The sequence below is a fragment of the Corvus cornix genome, chromosome 5 (assembly GCF_000738735.6).
Source record: "Corvus cornix cornix isolate S_Up_H32 chromosome 5, ASM73873v5, whole genome shotgun sequence".
NCBI classification, from domain to species: Eukaryota; Metazoa; Chordata; class Aves; order Passeriformes; family Corvidae; genus Corvus; species Corvus cornix.
In genome coordinates this window covers 30,183,041-30,201,710 of record NC_046335.1, presented here as the reverse complement: position 1 = coordinate 30,201,710, position 18,670 = coordinate 30,183,041, and positions in this window count along the sequence as shown.

Below are 18,670 nucleotides of genomic sequence, written 5' to 3'. Positions count from 1 at the left end.
GGAGCAGCTGAGGGAGCTGGGCTTGTTTATCCTGGAGAAAAGGAGGCTCAGGGGAGATCTTATCTCTCTTTACAACTGCCTGAAAGGAGGTTGATAAGATTAAATGGCCTCACATACACCAGGGGAGGTTTAGATTGGCTCTTAGACAAAATTTATTCATCTAAAGTGTGGTCAGGCATTGGAACAGGCTGCTCAGGGACATGGTGGAATCACCATCCCTGGAAGTGTTCTAAAGACGTGGATATGGCACTTTGTTTAGCGGTGAACACAATGGTGCTGGGTTAGCAGTTGTACTCAATGGTCTTAGAGGTCTTTTCCAACCTTAACAATTCTATGATTCTATCATTCTAAGAATCACGCACCTCATGTGGCACCAGTGAGGACCGTATTTCTGTTCAGCACCTGCACTGATTTTTGAGCTAGATTCCTGTTGTAGAATCATGATCTGTGCTGAGGAGGCCATTTTGTTAGGGATTGAAAAGCATACACAGATTAGAGAGGATGCAGTAAGTCCAAGAGCAAAAGCCAATTCCATAATTTGAATTTGAGAAAGTGAGGTAAATAATTCTGGATACAACTTGTTCTGTAATTTAGCATTAGTCTACTTCAAATCAAATCAAATGCTTGCTTAATTAATTGGCAGTAAAAATTACTCTGCATTTTTTTTCTGGCATTGCATATTATGGAAGGTTTTCATAATATTATTTCATAGTGCCATAGTTTGGAACAAAAAGAAGGGTGTACTGTTTTGACAATTGTGATATACTTGGTAAATATGCTGCAACTTTAGGAAACAAACAAGCATTGTTTAAAACTTACCCATTTTTTCCTTATCTTGTTAATAGAAAGAAAACATGAAAGCAGAGCAGAGCAATATGTTTTGTGTAAGTTGGAGAGAATCAGGTTTACAGGAAAGAAGCCAACATGTATCACATAAATTTATCATGCAGCTTAAAATGAAGCAAAACAAACAAAAAAATCCCACAAAAATAAACTGTGAAGTCTTGCATGGCTTGCATAGGAAACCACAACCTTGTGATTGAGTTCTCTCCCAAAGCAGAAGTAGTGCTTAATAAGACTTTATAAAGAAGACTAAGTTTTAGGCCCTTATATACAGGTAAAACACTAAAAATCAGATAAAATGTTTGCACTTTAGACACGGCAAATATATTTCTACTTTGAAACCAGAATTTTACTAGCAAAATGCCTTTCTCTCTGTATATCTTGGGAATATCTCTTTCCCAAGTGTGAAACACATAATTCCCTGGATATCTTCTACTAAGAAAGAAATGAGTAATTTGATTACTGGTATCTCTGGGGAGGAGTTAGTAAAAAAAATGCTGTCTTTAAATATTTTGTATTGTGAACTAAAATGATTGAATAATTGACTAGAAAATTACAGTTAACTTTGGGAAGCTATTGATATAGACCTGGCTTTAAAACACCTATTTGTAAAAGGCATACTAACCACAAAGGGGAACACTCTATAATCCTTCAACAAATGGATTAAAACCTACAGAATGGCATGATCCAGGGCCTAGAAATTAATCTCTTAATTTTGTCTTCTTCCTGGTAAAAAACTAAGAAACAGCACTGTCTTGGTGTGAAAACATCTATGTGGGGCAAATGCATCTAGGTCATGCAGAAAACAGTATGTTGCCATAGCTATCATTAGTGTAATACTCTTCACAGCAAGTCCTACTGTGAGCTAAATTCAGGCCCAGTGGGTGCTGCACTATTGACTTCAATGAAGCTGCACCTGCTTATGCCCTGTCTGAATCAGTCCTTGTGTCTACAATAAGAATAGTATTTCAATCACTGCCATTCACTGAACAATATTTCAACAGCCTCTCTGTGTGAATTCCTGCTATAAAATATCTGATGTGCAGTGGCTGGCTATTCTGTCCCACCCTGTTTGCCCTCCCTTCCATCATTCCTCAGAGCAGGCCTCTTTCAGGCAGCACTGATCCAGCCACTGAAGCAGACAAAAGTCACAGCCAGTATGAAGGATGATTATCTCATGCATTAGAAAGCTATTTTGGCTGCTGACACAAAGTTTGGTTGCTTCTAAAGAGTGCCAGGGGACACACATTGCCATATTTTCAGTGTACAGGCCAGTACCTGTTTGTCTAAATGTTGTCAAGTAGTTAATAACCTTAATTTTGAGAGAAAAATTTGTTGCATACCCATTTTCTCTGTATACTTTTTAATTGCTAGAGTACATTAGAAGCATTAAATGTCTTTCTGGCAAAGAACAATTAAATGGCTTTTAAAAATGTCACCACCTGAGAGCTAGGCTGTGAGTGTGACTAATGGATGTTTCTCCATCGGCTCAGTAAGGTCATGCCACCACTGACACATTCCTCTCATTGTATTTGATACCTGTATCAACATTCCTCAGTATTTCCTTCTTCCTGGTTGTACTTTCTAACTTGTGTCTCTTAGTCTCTCTCTAGTCCTGCTTCATCTTACTCTGCACCTGATCTCTACTTCTGAATGGAGTGTTTCACCTTGCCCTTCAAAATCTTATGGTGTTTTTTTTTTTCTATTGTCTTAGAGGTATGAAAACAAATTATCAGAACAACTTTTTATTTCATTTTGAGCTGATTTCTTTAAAATAGTGGCAGAACATAGGTAAACTTTAGGAAAAAATGCAGAATCTCCTTTCTACATGTGTAAGTGGAAAGCTCCAACACTTCCTGATGGGCATAAGATACTCCCAAAGGAGAAGGTTAGCATGAATGTGGACCATGCCCATATAAACCATCATGAGCTGACTGCCACCATGGTGCCACATGGTAAATTCTCTGTTCCTTCTTCCTGAGAGGTGAGGAAGACTTCAGCTCCCTACAGGCTGATTAACCCTGCAGTCTCCTTTACATGGTGCAACAGTTATGGTAACATCTGCCAGATGTGTGGAATCCAGTCCAGCATAGGAGAGATGGAAAAAAGAATGGGAGGGAGTACCTGAATTGCATGAAACCTTCTACCTTCTGGATCAGACTTTGTTCCGACATGCAGGAAAAGGATAATTTGTGTCTGAGAAAGACTCTTAAATTTTTTCTTCTACATCCCAGGTAAATGCCATAGCCAGCAGACTATCATGGAGAAGACAGAAATCTTGTTTTTCATGCCACACAGGTCTTAAAAGCTAAGTGTAAGTTGTCTTCCTGAATTCACATATCTTTGTGAGAACTTGATTGCAGTGAATGCTCTGCCCATGCATCAGGAGCAGTACTTAATAGCCTGGAAATTGCAAAAAAATTCAGCCTAGTATCAGTTATCTTGCCTGCGTCACTGATCTATGTTAAGGAGTCATATTTTTAAAAGAGCATAAAGATATGAACTCACGTAACTACTTTGTGATTTTTGGAAACTACACTTTTCTGCATCTGAAAACCAAGAAAAGTATTGATTCTTCAGTAGGGATTTTAAACTAACTTTTTTATGTTTTTAAAATATTTTTAGGAGTCTTCTGGCATTTTTAGGAAAAGTTTGTAGAGCTCTTGCACCAGAGCACTGCTCCTTTTCTGAAAGCTGCACATATTGTCTGTCAGCTACTAACCTCTGAAATCTGGTGTTTTAACTGGGTTAAAAGCATTTGTAGCACAGCATATGAGGAACAAATATGATGACCTTGAGACTTTCAGCTGTGAAGTCTCCTTGGAGCTACATGTTTCAGTTATGTCTTTTTGGGAAGTATTTTGTTTCCACAAAGCTGAAATTTAAAAAAAATGGAAAATCTAAAAAGAAAAAAACATGCCGATGCTTGATGGCAGTTTAGTTGCTGACAGTGTCAGGTGAACTTCTGTGAAAATTGTACATTGAAGGTTATCAGCTAAAGACTGGTTGTCAGAGGCTGTCATCACAGTATGACATCACACTAATTCTGAGGCTTACCTTGGATTTACTTTTTCTGAACAATGTGTTTCTTACAGCAGAATACTGCTGCATTGCAAGTTACAGGAGGAAAACCATAATTCAGTGGATTGCCTTCTTGAGGCTATAACCTTAAAAGAAATGTAACTGAAAGCTGCAGGATCTTTCAGATACGATTACTTGTGTAGTCTGACAGTTCTAATGTTACTCAGTAGACATTCTGAATTTGAAATATTCAGGGATATGGTTATTTACATTTTAAGCTGGTTTATCTCTGTGTGGTCACCTTGGCAACATAGAGGGATGGAAAGAATGCATAAAAAGACTCTGCTTCTCAATAAATGTTTATCATGCATTTGCTTGCATTTACAACTTGATACAATACTTTGCTAAATCCAGACTGGGCAATGCTGTTTAACTGAGCTGCAAAAAACATCCTACTGAATATTATTTCTTATATGAGCAATGAAAGCAATAGCACAACAGAAATATCAAAACCTTATATTGAGCACAAAATGTCCATAACTTGACAGTATTTCATAGAATCATAGAATTATCAAGGTTGGAAAAGACCTTTAAAGATCATCAAGTCCAACCATCAACCAGCACTACCACTGTAACCCCTAAACCACTAAACCGCTAAACCCAGAGCCAGATCCAGACATTTCTAAAACACATCCAGGGATGGTGACTCTACTTCCCTGGGCAGCCTATTCCAACGCCTGACCACCTTAACAGAGAAAATTTTTTCTAATATCTAATCTGAATCTCCTGTCTCAAAGCTATTTTCTCTGATCCTCTCACTGCAGGCACAACAGAAAAGACAGGACCCATTTCACTAGAACCTGCTCTCTGGTAGTTGTAGAGAGCAATGAGATCCCCCTGAGCCTCCTCGAGACTAAACAAACCCAGCTCCCTCAGCTGTTCCTCATAAGGCAAGTTCTCTAGACCTCTCATGAGCCTTGTTGTCCTTCACTGGACACTCTCCAGTACTTCAGTAGCCTTTTTAAAGTGAGGGGCCCAAAACGGAACACAGTACTCAAGGTGTGGCCTCACCAATGCTGAGTCCAGAGGGATGGTCACTTCCCTAGTCCTGCTGGCCACAGTACTTCTGATACAGGCCAAGATGCCACTGGCCTTCTTGGCCACCTGGGCCCACTGCTGGCTCACAACTAAGCCCACTGTTGACCAGCACCCCCAAGCCCCTTTCTGCTGGACAGCCACTCTTTCCCCAGCTAGTAGCGCTGCCTGGGATTGCTGCGACCCAAGTGCAGCACCTGGCACTTTGCCTTACTGAACCTCGTGCTGTTGTCCTGATGGAGTCTGTCCAGTTCCCTCTGCAGAGCCTTCCTTCCCTCGAGACATCAACACCCCCACCCATCTCAGTATCATCTGCAAATCTACTGAGGGTGGCCCCAGTCCCTACATCTAGAGAATCAATAAAGATGTTAAACAGGACCGGATCCAATTAAAATTCTGCAGGATTTCTATACTACAGTTTTTAAGTCCCAGTAAAGTTGACTAGTAGGTATTACAGACAAAATTTTTGTAATATTTGGATATGGCTTTTATTTTCAGTACTGGGACTTTTCTCACTTAAAAGAAATTACTAATGGTAGTCTGGAAACTATTAACTTAGACAGGAACAGTTTAAGGTGTTTGATCCTCCTTTGATGAAGTGTGAACACTAGACCTCTTTCCAGAGGTGTAATGGTGATTCTTCTCTGAAGGGAGAGAAGGGAGGGAGTAAGAAGGGAATAAGCCTCTGTAACTGTGTTTAAGAGAAATTATTTCCTGTGTTCAGTTTAATTAGCTTTTGGTAAGTGTTACTCTTCATGTTTTCATTTTACATGAATATGGTCAATACTACATAATCTCTGTCAAAAATATCTGATGTGAATCTCAGCGTTATTCAATGGACCTATATTTTCCTTTAAAAAAAACACAGCATGAATAAATGCAAACATCCAAAGGAGGCCTAGTGTACATACAGGGTGCTAGTACCAGCTCATTCCAGAAAACAAACAAAACCCAAAGCCATACCTTCAGAGCGAATTTTTACTGGAGGAAGGTTTCAAATCATGCAGGTGTGATGAGTTTGATCCAGGACTTGGAGTCCTAGGGCTCATATTAGCATATCAAAATATAGCCTGCCAGTCTAATCTTTAAAAGTTTATATTCCATATAGAAAAGATGAGGGGAAAGAGAGAATCAAGACATACAAAGGGAAGTGACTTTCCTGGACTACACAAGAGATTAATGATAGAGTACCTAATATAACACAAGTCTTCTGCTGTCTGTGTTAGTGACTCATTAGCTCTTGCATGCAGGGCAATATCCTAGATTACAGTTAATGATAAATATTATGGATCCGTTTAGGAAGAATTTTCCTTCACCTTGATCAATTTCTACATTTTAATACGTGGAGATATGGAGAATCAGATCCAGAGTTTTGAATTGATTCAGCTCATAGTATCTATAAAAGTACATGAAATCTTTGGGTTTACCATTTCCTTTTAGTAGTTTTCTGAACAGAACAGAAAATGAATGCAGAATTGGGACAACTCCACATCCCTCAAGATTCTCTCATGCTAATAAAACCTAGTTCTAAATTTTCAACAAAATTTTTGGCTGCTTTAAAATGCAAGGTTATTTATTTTACAGGACTTTATAGTCTCCTACCAATCCTAGCAGTATTGAAGATGAGTGATTGATGATGATGTTAAAAATTATTCTTGTGCAGTGATTGTCTTTTTTTTTTTCATAGACCAGTTCATGAAGATTGATCCTTGTCTATCAGTGTTTTGGATATCAAATTTGAAAGTTAAAGTTTGCTCTGTATATGAAAGGTGCATCTGAGGCATTCGTGTGCTGAATTTTGTTATCAGTTCTGTAGCAATACGCTATGACAAAGCTATTTTTTTTAACTTACAGATAAAAAAAAATCTGTGAATCATCATTTCCAGAGGAGCTGGCTACACAAGTTTCACAGGTTTTAAATTTATGGAATCAGGACTTTGCCTGCAGAGTTCTGTTGAGCTAATACATTAATGCTGTTATCTATTGACACCGAAATTTTGCATATGTTTTTTATATACAGATATATATACACACACATTTATACAAACATATTAAACACGTGATATATGTTATTTTGGATTAATTGCCTGCTGGATCTATTTGAAGATACAGAAGAAAATCCAGTGGGTTTTTCTGTACACATACCAGACATACTATTTTAATTTTAATCATGTGGATTCTGAAGAGAAATGTGCTTCTAGGTTTACCCTAGCCTCTCTCTGGTGACAAATAATATAAGCTCCCAAATGTGTTTTGACCTTCATAGGCTAAAGGCCAAACCTTCAAAGAAGGACTTCTAAAAATCTTCCAAAGGAGGCAGTTTACCACAGTGCCACAACTCATAGTTCAGGTTTGTTTGAACACCTTTGACAGCAGATGATAGCTAAACAAAACCAGAATATGAAAAAGATCCCTGTAAAAGATCCTTTTAGGCTACTCTTTTAAGAAAAATAAAGGAAATGCTCTAAAATAACTTCCTTCACACAATCAGATCAAGTTAATCTGTATAAATTTAGAAATTCCATCTTCGATTCAGCCTTCTCCCCTTCCCCCCCAAAACAATACCAGGACAAAGAAATCAGTGGTGCTTCTACTTGTGAAGCTTGGTAACACTGGAGAAGTTCCAAGTACAGTCACACAATGTGTGTTTTTCAGGCACTACCACGGAGTCACAGTACAATGGGGCAAAACTGATGGCAGAAGACGCAAAAGCATTGTCTGTTCCTTAGGGTTCTGCCTCTGAATTAACTGCAAGGTGATGTAATTTTCCAGTACTGTGGGGTGAGTGGACTAAACTCATGTTATTCAATAATTTTATTCTAATTGTGACTGGAGGTGAGAAGCCTAAATATGATGGGGTGCTAACAGTTAAGGTGCAAATATTAAGGGTATCCTCAAGAACTTACAGTCTACAGATAAGTATGTGCCTGGAATGCACATTCTAAATCATCTAGTCCATACAGTTCCTACCAAAAGGTTTGTGTACCAGACACCTATTCAAATATACATTAAGCTAGAAAAGGGAATTCTCATTATGCATCTGAAGAATGAGAAACAAAATGTGACTTCTGAACTACTACTACTTCTGAGAGTGAGCTTAATGTCTCAGACACAAAAAAATATTTACTGGTTTTACTATCATTTTCTAATAACTAAGTTCCAACACACAAAAATCAAGTGCTTGGCTAGCACTTCCATAAAGTTTTAGAAAGAAAAAAGCATTCAGTGATAATCACTCTTTTAATACTGTTTGGAAACCATGGAAAGGGATGCATTACCACTGAGGCAACAATTTCTCATTCTCATATTCATGAAAATTGGATCAACTAACATCTGGAAGTTCTTTTGGTTCCGTCTGATAAGTACCTAATGGTCTCAAGGACTAGGTCATCCTCTAGTGTTTGTAAAATTGAGTTTGACAGAGAGACATCTTGCAGGAACAGATTTTGCATGGAAGTAGATAATTCCTACTGTCAGTTAGAATGGCTTTTTTCATAGTACTCTAATGTATTTAGTGCCAGAAAAATTATTGAACTAAAACAATTAGACAATTTTAAGTTTGTTAAACCTTAAGAAATTATTTAATAACACAGTTTATGTTTTAACTTGTTTGATTTAGTTTCCAATTACTTAGGAAAAAACCATTCAAAAATAGTTCTCCTATGATCTTAGTAACCAAGCACATTTAAGCCAATCTTTTCTATGTACCAGGGAGAAACCAGCATAATCTGTAAGCATATTAGGGACTTCTTTTAGTTCTGATTTAGTTGGACAATGACGTGTGTTTATTTTGAACTTTGCTGGCTGCAACAATCCTTGTGCAGAACTTTTGTTGATGGTGAAAGGATGATAGGGAGGAGGAGTGCTTGGAGACTAAATAGTGGAGGCTTGTATTTGTGTTTGATATTGCACAGTTGTCTGTAATAATGTCTTCTACTTTTATTGAAAGTCTATTTCATAACTGTGCACCCCAGGTCCACCATCTCTGTTCCCAGTTTAAAGACACAAACTCTTTCTAAGCAAGACTGGATTTCAGCCCATAAGAAACTCCAATTTTTTGTCAGCCTCAGTTTTAGCTCTTACCTTCTGCATCTGCCAGAAACAATCAGAAGAAAGCTTGGCCATTCTAAAATGGCAAAATAGCCTATTTAGCTGTGGGAATGAACTTAAGTTCTTCTATGGAAGTTCAGGAACAGAGCACTGCCACCTGAGACCATTGCAAAAGCCAGCTCCTAAAGGCAAGACTTCTGTTGGACGTTGAATAGCTATGTGCTAGCAGGTCATTAAGAGATTGTTTGGGAAAGAGGTGATTTGCACACAGCCAAATGAAGTGAACATCCTGTTCATTGCTTGCATCTACTAAAATGAACTTTTGTCCCTCCATCTATGCCAATTTTCTCAAAGGAGTAAGGACTCTGTGTTTAACAACCACTGGTTTATTTTTAAAATGCAAGCAGGAAATGTAAACAGAATCCGAGGCTTACTGCTAAGCTGCAGCCCTTAGTTTATTGGCTGAGGAATCAATCCTGAAGGATGCTGAACCTTCTGGCACTAGTCCAGACCAGCACTTCAGCACATGTCAACTTTAACACAAGGGGCCTAGTCCTATGATTAGAGTTAAGCATGTGTTTATGTGTTTTCCTGGCCTTCAGCCAGGGTGCTCAGCACTTTTCAGGATCATGTCTTCAAAAAGACGTGGCAGTATCTGAACTTCAAAGTGAAGTGTGACCTATTGATCTTAAATCACTTTCCACACATGCTAGATGGTAATACAGACTAGCCAGCTCAGGCCATATCCTCCTCACACCTTCCTTTGTCTCATGTGTTTAAGAGAAAGAAAAATGATTAAACATACTGCAGTCTTTTCTGCCCACATTGCATGTCTTGACTCCCATGAAATATCGTTCAGAATAAAAATGTGGTGATCAGGTGTGATGACCCACCGCTAAGGGGAAAGATGCACCTACATCAGGTTAACCCTGGTTTCTCTGTATCCCTTATTATGAAATCTGCAGCTTTGAGTACAGACCCAGAATGCTATGACCTGTCAGTCCTCCTACACTGAAGGTTGCTTTAAGTGTTAGAGTTCAGGTTTGCAGATCATTATGGATTTTTTTTGCTAGATCAGTGGAATAGCACTACTGTAAGGTTTATTACTAAATGTAAGAGACACTTTCAGGATTAGCAGAAAGGGTAAGTCCTGACATCTGAAAGAAAAACCATAGTACTTAAGGTCAATTCTGACAATTTCTTGGGGGTTTAGTTCAGGAATATATTCCAATTTCCAGCAAACATTCATTTTAGGATAGAGCTTTTCAACACCAAATTATCTGAGTCTACTTACATTTCAATGTATTTGAGATACAGAGATAATACAGTGATAGGTAGTGGTAGCTATCTTGTCTGAATATTGGCTTTGATTTAATCTCTTAAGCCTGGATAAGGCTTTAGTTTTACCCAGAGCCCACTATACTAAGAAACACGGTTGTGACAGTTTTTCTCCAGTTCTACTTTCCCTCTGAAGGCACTCCTAAACCCAAGACTAGTATTACATTCAACAGCTCAATTAAGTTGGGAAAATAAAAGTGGCAAGAACAGCATTTCCAGACATAGACATTCATTTCTTAATACACATTGCCACCTGGGGAAACCTGAAGATACAGTATTTGCAATGAAATTTAACATGCTAACTCTAAAATTCATAGTAGTTTCTAAAGTTTATTTCACATGTTATCTCCAAGACATTCTTGATGTATATTATTACTGATTTTCTTAATATTGTGACATTTAAAATTTTTACAGAAATTATACACTTCTTAACTTAATGAAGGCAGTGAACATAATGAACAGCAGGTAAATTAACTGAGCTAATTAGAACAAAAAAAGTTACAAATTTATTTTGCATTTATTTACTAACTTATTTGCAGGTATATCTGTATTTATAACAAACAGACAAACTCATCTCTGTTAGTCATATGGAAACATTTAAGGACTTCTAAAATATAAATCTTCATTTGAGGAAAATATTCCAGCACTGTTGAAAGAGTTCGAGCAACTAGCTCTGCAAATTGCTGTGAGATCCTAATGTCAGAAAAGGCTTCTGAAAATTAAAGAGCTGCTGACACCTCATGGCAAACTTTAAAAACCATTCTCAGCTCACATATCTCTACTATTCTATCATTTTCTCTACATTTCTTTAAAAAAAAGCCTTTGTTTAGTTGGTTTACGATAGCATATGGGTCAAAATAAATTTGATAACAGTGTCAAGGAAACATTGTTCATTCAGTTTAGCAAAACAACCCCTAGCAGAATGAACTCTTAAGAAGAGTACAGATAAAAGGCTGGGTATTCCATCAATTGGTCTACACTAGTCATTAATAGAGAGGTGCTGCTAGTACAATACCTGCTTATGTTCCTTTCAGTATTATAATCCTCTCATTTGGGAGTTATTATCTCAGCTGTTTCAGATCACACAAAGCTGACATTCCATGTAAAAAGTTGTCAGCAAGTTACACTTTTTAATGGCTCAAAGCTGTTGTAAAGTTTCAAAGCTGTGGAACACAAAACAAAAAGGTATTTTTGCAATGCTTCTGATGTTTTCTCTCCTCCTACACCACACCTTTTTTTTGTGCAGTGTAGTATCTTGTGTTCCCTTAGATGATATTTCCTGACAGAGACACCTTTCAATCTGCCAAGGGCTAAATGCATGCTGGAATGTAAGATAAAAATCCAAAATAAGAAAAAAAAAATTCCCACAGAAGGAATTTAAATGCCGGAAAAGTCATTCTTCCAGTGCAAACAGCAGCTGTGCGTTTAAATGCGCCATTTTTCAAAACAAAGTCTTCAACAATCAGTCTGGGAGGCATAAAATGATTGCTGAATAATTTCGGAAATTAATTACTTACTTTCTTCAATAACATGTACCTGAGAATTCAGCAGATATCCCTGTGGTTGCTTGGGATTTCTACACCTGCAAAAGCATTATGACGAGTCAGATCTGCAGTCGCTGTAAAAATGCATTCTGTACACCACCAAGTCAATAGTTGTTTTACCCTTACCATGGGTACAGCTGCAGGTATAAGCTGTTTAAGGTAACTATAGGGCATTTATTCCTTTCCATAAAATTCTCTTAGCATTTGCTTGTACAGTATCTTTTCTTAAGATTTCTGTCTCTTTGGCAAACTGACCGTGAATGAATCCTACCTGCAAAATGTAGGTAAAATACATGGAACAAATGCATTAAATATAACCTTACTTTTGGAAAAGAACTGAATTTGTCAGAAAAAGTTTAAGTGGGCTGCTGTATAAATTTCTTAGTATAAATTAGCTTAGCTTATCCTGATGTAATAAATTAACTTGTTGCATCAGAAAAGGCTTCTGAAAATTGAAGAGCTGCTGAGTTCAAAAGTATTCCAGATAAATCAGTATAATTGTGAAATATATATAAAGAATATGCATCTAGAATCTGTAGAACACAGCTTGTACATACTGCATGATGGTCCAGCTTGGGATTTCCTTGGGAGAAATCCAGGAGCTATTAACATCCTCTTGGGTGTAATATGAATCGTGCTAAGAGACATCCATGGCAAGGACCATGCTGTGTCAGTTCCAAGAGGATCTATGACTTAATTCAAAGTTCCACAGCACCAATTTTTCTATTTTTTTACCTATTATTCTGTCATTGAAAACATAGGTCCTGAGATCGCTGCTGTCATGATCACACCTAGTTGAACATGTTGAACATCTCCATCCTTTTATAATAATTTAAGTGGAGTAACCAACAAGGTCAACTTTCACAAGCCATCAAGAGATCAGTCTGTACAGGGAGAGTACTTGCCAAAGTTGCAGCATTTGGTAGAGTCAGCTTAATTTTACAAGCTTAAAAAATCTTCATTTTGCTACTCGGAAAGATGTTAATAAAAAAACTTTTATTCCCTTATTCCTTATTGGCACTTTACTATGAGAATCTTCATTTACTCCAGAGAGTTCAACTGTATGTGACCTTTGACAACCTTAAATTACTTTCCTACTGGTTAACTTTAGGAGCTGTTTCTGCTCAATAAAATCAGATGAAGAAATTGTTGCCTTTTAGATGTATATTTAAACTTTGGAGGATTCAACACTTTACAGAATTACTGCATAAATCTTTGATCTCTAAGGTTGTCAAAGTTTGGGGATATTGTTTTGCTTCTCCACATTAAAGGTATCTCCATTTAAACTTAAAATACTCTCCTCATTTGCTTTAGTGACATTTTCTTCCTTTATTCAGGAATGCTTGCTCAGCCCATGCATGAGTTGGCTTTTGTTGACAGACTTCACAGGAAATTAAAGCTTAGACCCTGGATAATTGCCTTTAGCCTTTAATATAAATTTATATAATTTCTGGATTAATCTAAAATATTTAGGTCTATTGGTGGTTCATACATAAACTCTATTTGTAGCTATAATTTAAATAATCAAACTCCTACCTAGTTTCCTCCAGGTTTGAATCTGACAAACTGTGCCATGTGGGAAAGGCTCCTTTGCATAGATTGCAGTCTCAGAACAGATGACCTGATTAGCAGCAAAGTCCTAGTGCTCTTTACATTCACGTCTGCTGTGGTATGTCCTCAAGGGTGTTTTTTACCTGCACTGTATTTCCCAGCTTCAGTAGCTTCCTAGCGTGTCATCATGAGCTATGGAATGTCCAATTATTTCCTACTTTTCCTTTTAAACAGTACACTACTGGCCTGCATTAAACTTTGCACAAGTTCACTCTCTTTGGAAGGAAAGTGAAGTAACCACAGCTTTTCAGTACAAGGATAAAAATTGTCCATTGCTTGTCTACCATAAAAGGCATTTACAAAAGAGTTTAAGCTATGCTTGAAATGTGTTATGTGAAAGGGCTTGCCGTCTCCTCTTGCTTTCACCATATTGATGTGTTTGCCAGACATTATTAATCCTGGCACTAGGAAGTTAGAGGTAAACCAATGCTTAAACTGTTCCAGTAATGGATACAAGAAGTATATTTCACCTTGCAATCTGAACATTAGAGCACTCCTTGTCTCCTGTGTGTGGTGGTGGATAACCTACTATGGATAAAAACAAAGTTTAATGAAGCAACAGATCAGAAAACTTGTGTGTACATTGGAGAGCATTAACCCCTTCTATCCAGATCATTGCATTTTCTTTACATGAATTCTTTTTACAAAGCAGTAAAAATAGTGCAAAATTACTTCATAATGTTGTGAAGGTTTTGCTAAAATACATGTTAATGTCATCCATATCTCTTTAAGTATTTTTTCCTAAGTACCACATATTTGCCATTAATATTTTAGGCAGCTGTTGAAACTACTGGTAGAAGAGGAATTTTTGATGATATTGTAAAATATCCAACTTGACTGTAAGGATTAAATCATATCCAACATGATTGCAAGGGTTTCATTATGTACAAAATAGATATAATTGGTGACCGCACTGTCCAATCAAAACTGCTTGTTTTATTATTACTGAATTCCCACAGACAAATAATTTCTGATAGAGATTCAGAACAAAAAAATATTTCCACGAATTCTTCTATAAATCCACAGATCACACTCATTCTCAAAATATTTGAAATGAAAAATACTAGGTAGTCTGTTAAATAGACAGCAGTGAGAGAGCAGAAGGTTTAGCTGACATTCATTCCTGGGAGTCTGGAACTTCCAAAAGCCATCATTCCACAACATGTTTCAATTTTAAGTCTCCAGAGTCCCTATTACAAAGTCAAAATTAATAAAAAGAAAATACAGGAAGCTATAATGTTGTTTAAAAAAACGTGAAATTTAACACAAAAGCTGTTAAAATAACATTACTGTCCGACGTAAACCTAAAAATACAAGGGAATTCCGAACTAGGGCAGATGCAATAACCTTAACGCAACCCCGTTGTGCCTACCAATTGCATACATATGGTATGTAAACTAACCCGCTGTTCTGAGACCCTCTGCTAGAGGACCATATGTGCTGCAATTGGTAAAGCACAGAGGAGCTGTGTAAGGAGTGCTTTGTCAGTGCTTATACTAACTTTCTTCTTGGGTCACATACACACCTTCATTGCACCAAAACCTGTTTGCTTCCACATTTCTGTTTTCTACCCAACTTTCCATTTATTCTTCTCATTTTAGTTTTATTTGGTTTGATCATTAAGATAAAAATCTTGACAGTAAGATTTTCCTGCTGAACACTGTTTGAAAAAATAATTGCATTAGTGACATTTCTGCCTCTTAATAGTAGGAATTTTCACCTCAATAACTTTCTCATACCCTCTAAAATAAGTGGCATATTTCTTGCTTTGGTCTTGTCACCTCAGTGACAGTCACTTTCACCCAAATTCAGAGATGCTTGTTTGTCTCCTCCAAACTTGTGGATAAATCTGGAAAAAAAATTATATTTTTTCTACCCGATTTAGCAACAACTCACTCTCCAATACGTAAAAGATTCAAGCTGAAATATTTCACCATATTATACTTTTGTACTTTTCACCACTTTGACTATTCTCTAGGTAACTCAGTGCAGATTAACATCATCCATTTTCCCGTAAGCAGCAACGTAGACCAAGATGTATCTTTTACTCCATTAAGTATTGATATTTATCATTTATTATTAAAGAGGCCGCATTCCTTTTCCCACCGTTTTGAATGTCTTTTGAAAATAATTTAATAGGTTTAACATAATACCTTAGAAAGAAAATGTTATCCTCCTAGGACACTACACATGCCTAGAAGCTCTAACCAGCATAGTAAATAAGTCCAGGTAAAGTATAGCATAAAACACCAAAAAAATCATTTATTAATTAATAAATAATATACATTAAGTGTGCGCATGAGAGAATGCACACAAGGTCCACAAATGAACTGTGGGACAGCAGATGGCAGAACATCAAGTTCAAGGTATTTAGACATTTTCCTGATTTTTGGTTACATTATCGTGTACAAAAGTCACTAAAAGGAACAAAAAGGGCAACAAATAGTGCTCTGGAATTCTGTTTATCTATCCAGCTTCCAAAATCCTTCACTGAGTTTTGAGTGCTTTTTTCAGCACTCACTGCAGGGTGGAGATTGTACAAAGGTAGTTTTGTTTTTCTGTAGTCTCGGGACTTTCCTAGTGCTGGATCAGTATGGTTGGAAAAGGAAGCAGCCTCAGGCACTTTGCTCTAGGCTGCTCTAATTTAAGACAGTTACCAAAGGCCTCTAGGGGCCAATTTATGGGTAAGGTGTCAACTAGAAGTATGGGCTGTATAGCCTCCCCTCATGGAGTGGTGCAGAACTCTTGCAGTGCCTCCACATGAGGGAAGGTTTTTCTTGGTGGGATCCTAAATGTTAATCAGGTCTGCATGTGCACACTTCAAGGGCATACTGGATCTTATCCACCTGCGTCCAGCCCAAGAAATCAACCAGGACATTTCTGTAATCAAAACTAAGGAATGCATTTGTGTAAAACCATAGGACTTATTTCAGGACAGGAGAAGGAACTGGAATATGTTCTACCTCTTTCAGGTAGAGTTTCATAGTTCTTTTTATTTTGGGGAATAAAAAGGTGGCAGGATGTACTGATCTTAAGCTACTTTATTTATGCAACTAAATGGATCTGTCACAGCGTTCCAGAGAAAGTAAACGACAAACAGCACTTATGCTGACCTTCTACAATAAGAAGTTGCAAACAAAAAAAGTTTTCTTTGATTTTATATTATTTTAGACTCCTGCAGACTCTCTTTTCACTCCAGTCATTCCCCTCTTTTGCTGATATAGTTTCATAGGGGCTACAAAGAGAAGAAGGATACCCAGATTTTTAGGACAAAATCTATTAAAGGCCATGCAGATGAAGCCAAGGTCAGAATCATGTCTAGTAATAAATGGAGCATCTGAACAATGTCATATTTGTTTTTTATTTCTTTGTAAGTAGATTTTCTTCTTAATAGTTGATGATTGTGCCTTTAGTATCATCATTTTTGGTTGTTCCCTTAATATTATAGGGTTGAATTAAACTCTATACATAAATCATTACACAGAAATTAGCATCTCAGGAGTGTAGGCTCAGTTTCCTTGTTAAGTTGAAAAGGATGAAGAATTCCTGGCCAGGTGCAAGCTGCTAAGATCCCACTGACATAATGTTAAATTGAGGTAGACCCTAAGAGAAGGAATGGTTTCAAAGAACACAATATCCTTCATCAAATGCTTGGTTCTTATCCAGGTTACCCCTGAAGTATGTCTGAAATTAATTTACATTCTTTTAAGAAGGCCTTTCTACTTATCTGTCTACTTTTGAAGGCCCAAAGTAGACTACATAAGCAAAGAATTAATTTTTGGCTTTGGAAGCTAATTCACATAGGATGAGATTTGAGAGGTTTTAGTTTTGTATGTGCCATTATATACATGAAGCAGGTAACTACATCTGGGACCAATAACATGATGTTTGTTATCTGAGGTATGAAGATATGCTAATGATGGATTAGCTTCTTTATTTCTTAAAAAAATATCCGTATCTGATGATAAAGTACTGTAGACAGTAACCTGACAGGCATTGTGCTAGACAAGATGCGCTTTTTAGTCAACTTCCTTTTTATTTTCAAACGTTTCTCCTTTCACTCTTGTGGCCTATAGCTGTGCAAGTGGATAAGTGGCTCTTTCAGATCTGATGCCAACATCAGTCTACAAATTGGCAGATGGTGCCATGAGGCAAGGCAGTTAGTTGGCAAGCCCCCCACCCCCTGCCCTGCAACCAATTTAGCTTCTTATGTTGGCATGGATCCTGCCATCCTGAGCCAGTGCCCAAACTAGGCCTTCTAGTGTGTGACTCAATATGCTACTGCTTAGCCCTAGGACAGCTAATCATGTATTATTTCAAAATTGATGTGAATTAATTAGGCACTGTGGGCAGGGTCTGAAGGGGAGAAAGTGCATGGTCCTACTAAGTAGAGCAAAGCAGAAATGCATTCCCTGGTAAAACAAAATGCTGTCCCTTTCTGCCAGTGGCTAAGCACTGCCCTTTATTTACTCCTACATCACCTTTCAGTTGAGCAAGATCAGGTTTGATCTGCTGGATACTCATTAAGTTGCAACATATTTGTTTTGTTAATTGGCACCAACATTCAGGATTTTTTTTCCCCTGGCAAATATAGATCATCTTGGCAATTGTGCACCCCAAGAAAAGAAGGAATTGGAAATCCCAGTGCCATATAAGTGTAATTAGCTTTAACTGGAGAAACAGAAGCTGGAGTTCAGACAAGCTTGCTGGCTGAGTTATAGGGGAAACTTTATCAGGAAGTGCTGCTGTGTCAGTGGGAAAGTACTGTAGCTATGGATACTGGGGATTGCCGAAATATAATTCAGATATATAAAGGCCTAGGCAAAATGAAACCAATCACTTCCTTTCCAAAACCTTAGATATTAAACTCCCAGTGTTGGCCAAAAACAGAAACCCTTTCAACTGATAGAGTAACAGGCTCATAAATTTTGCCACAAAACCTTGCGGTGGGAAGGACTCTCCCCTGGAGCTGGGTTTCTCACCAGGGACCCTGTGTGTATAATGGCATGTTTGCTCAGGCATCGGGAGCTGGGCTGCAGACACTAAAGAAGGTTTGATTCTTTTCTAGTGCCTTGGAGTTTCATTCCAACGTGCCAGCAGATGCCATATATACAATGAAAATTCAAATAATGGAGAAACAGAAATATTATTGTAAGGCTTTAAATACA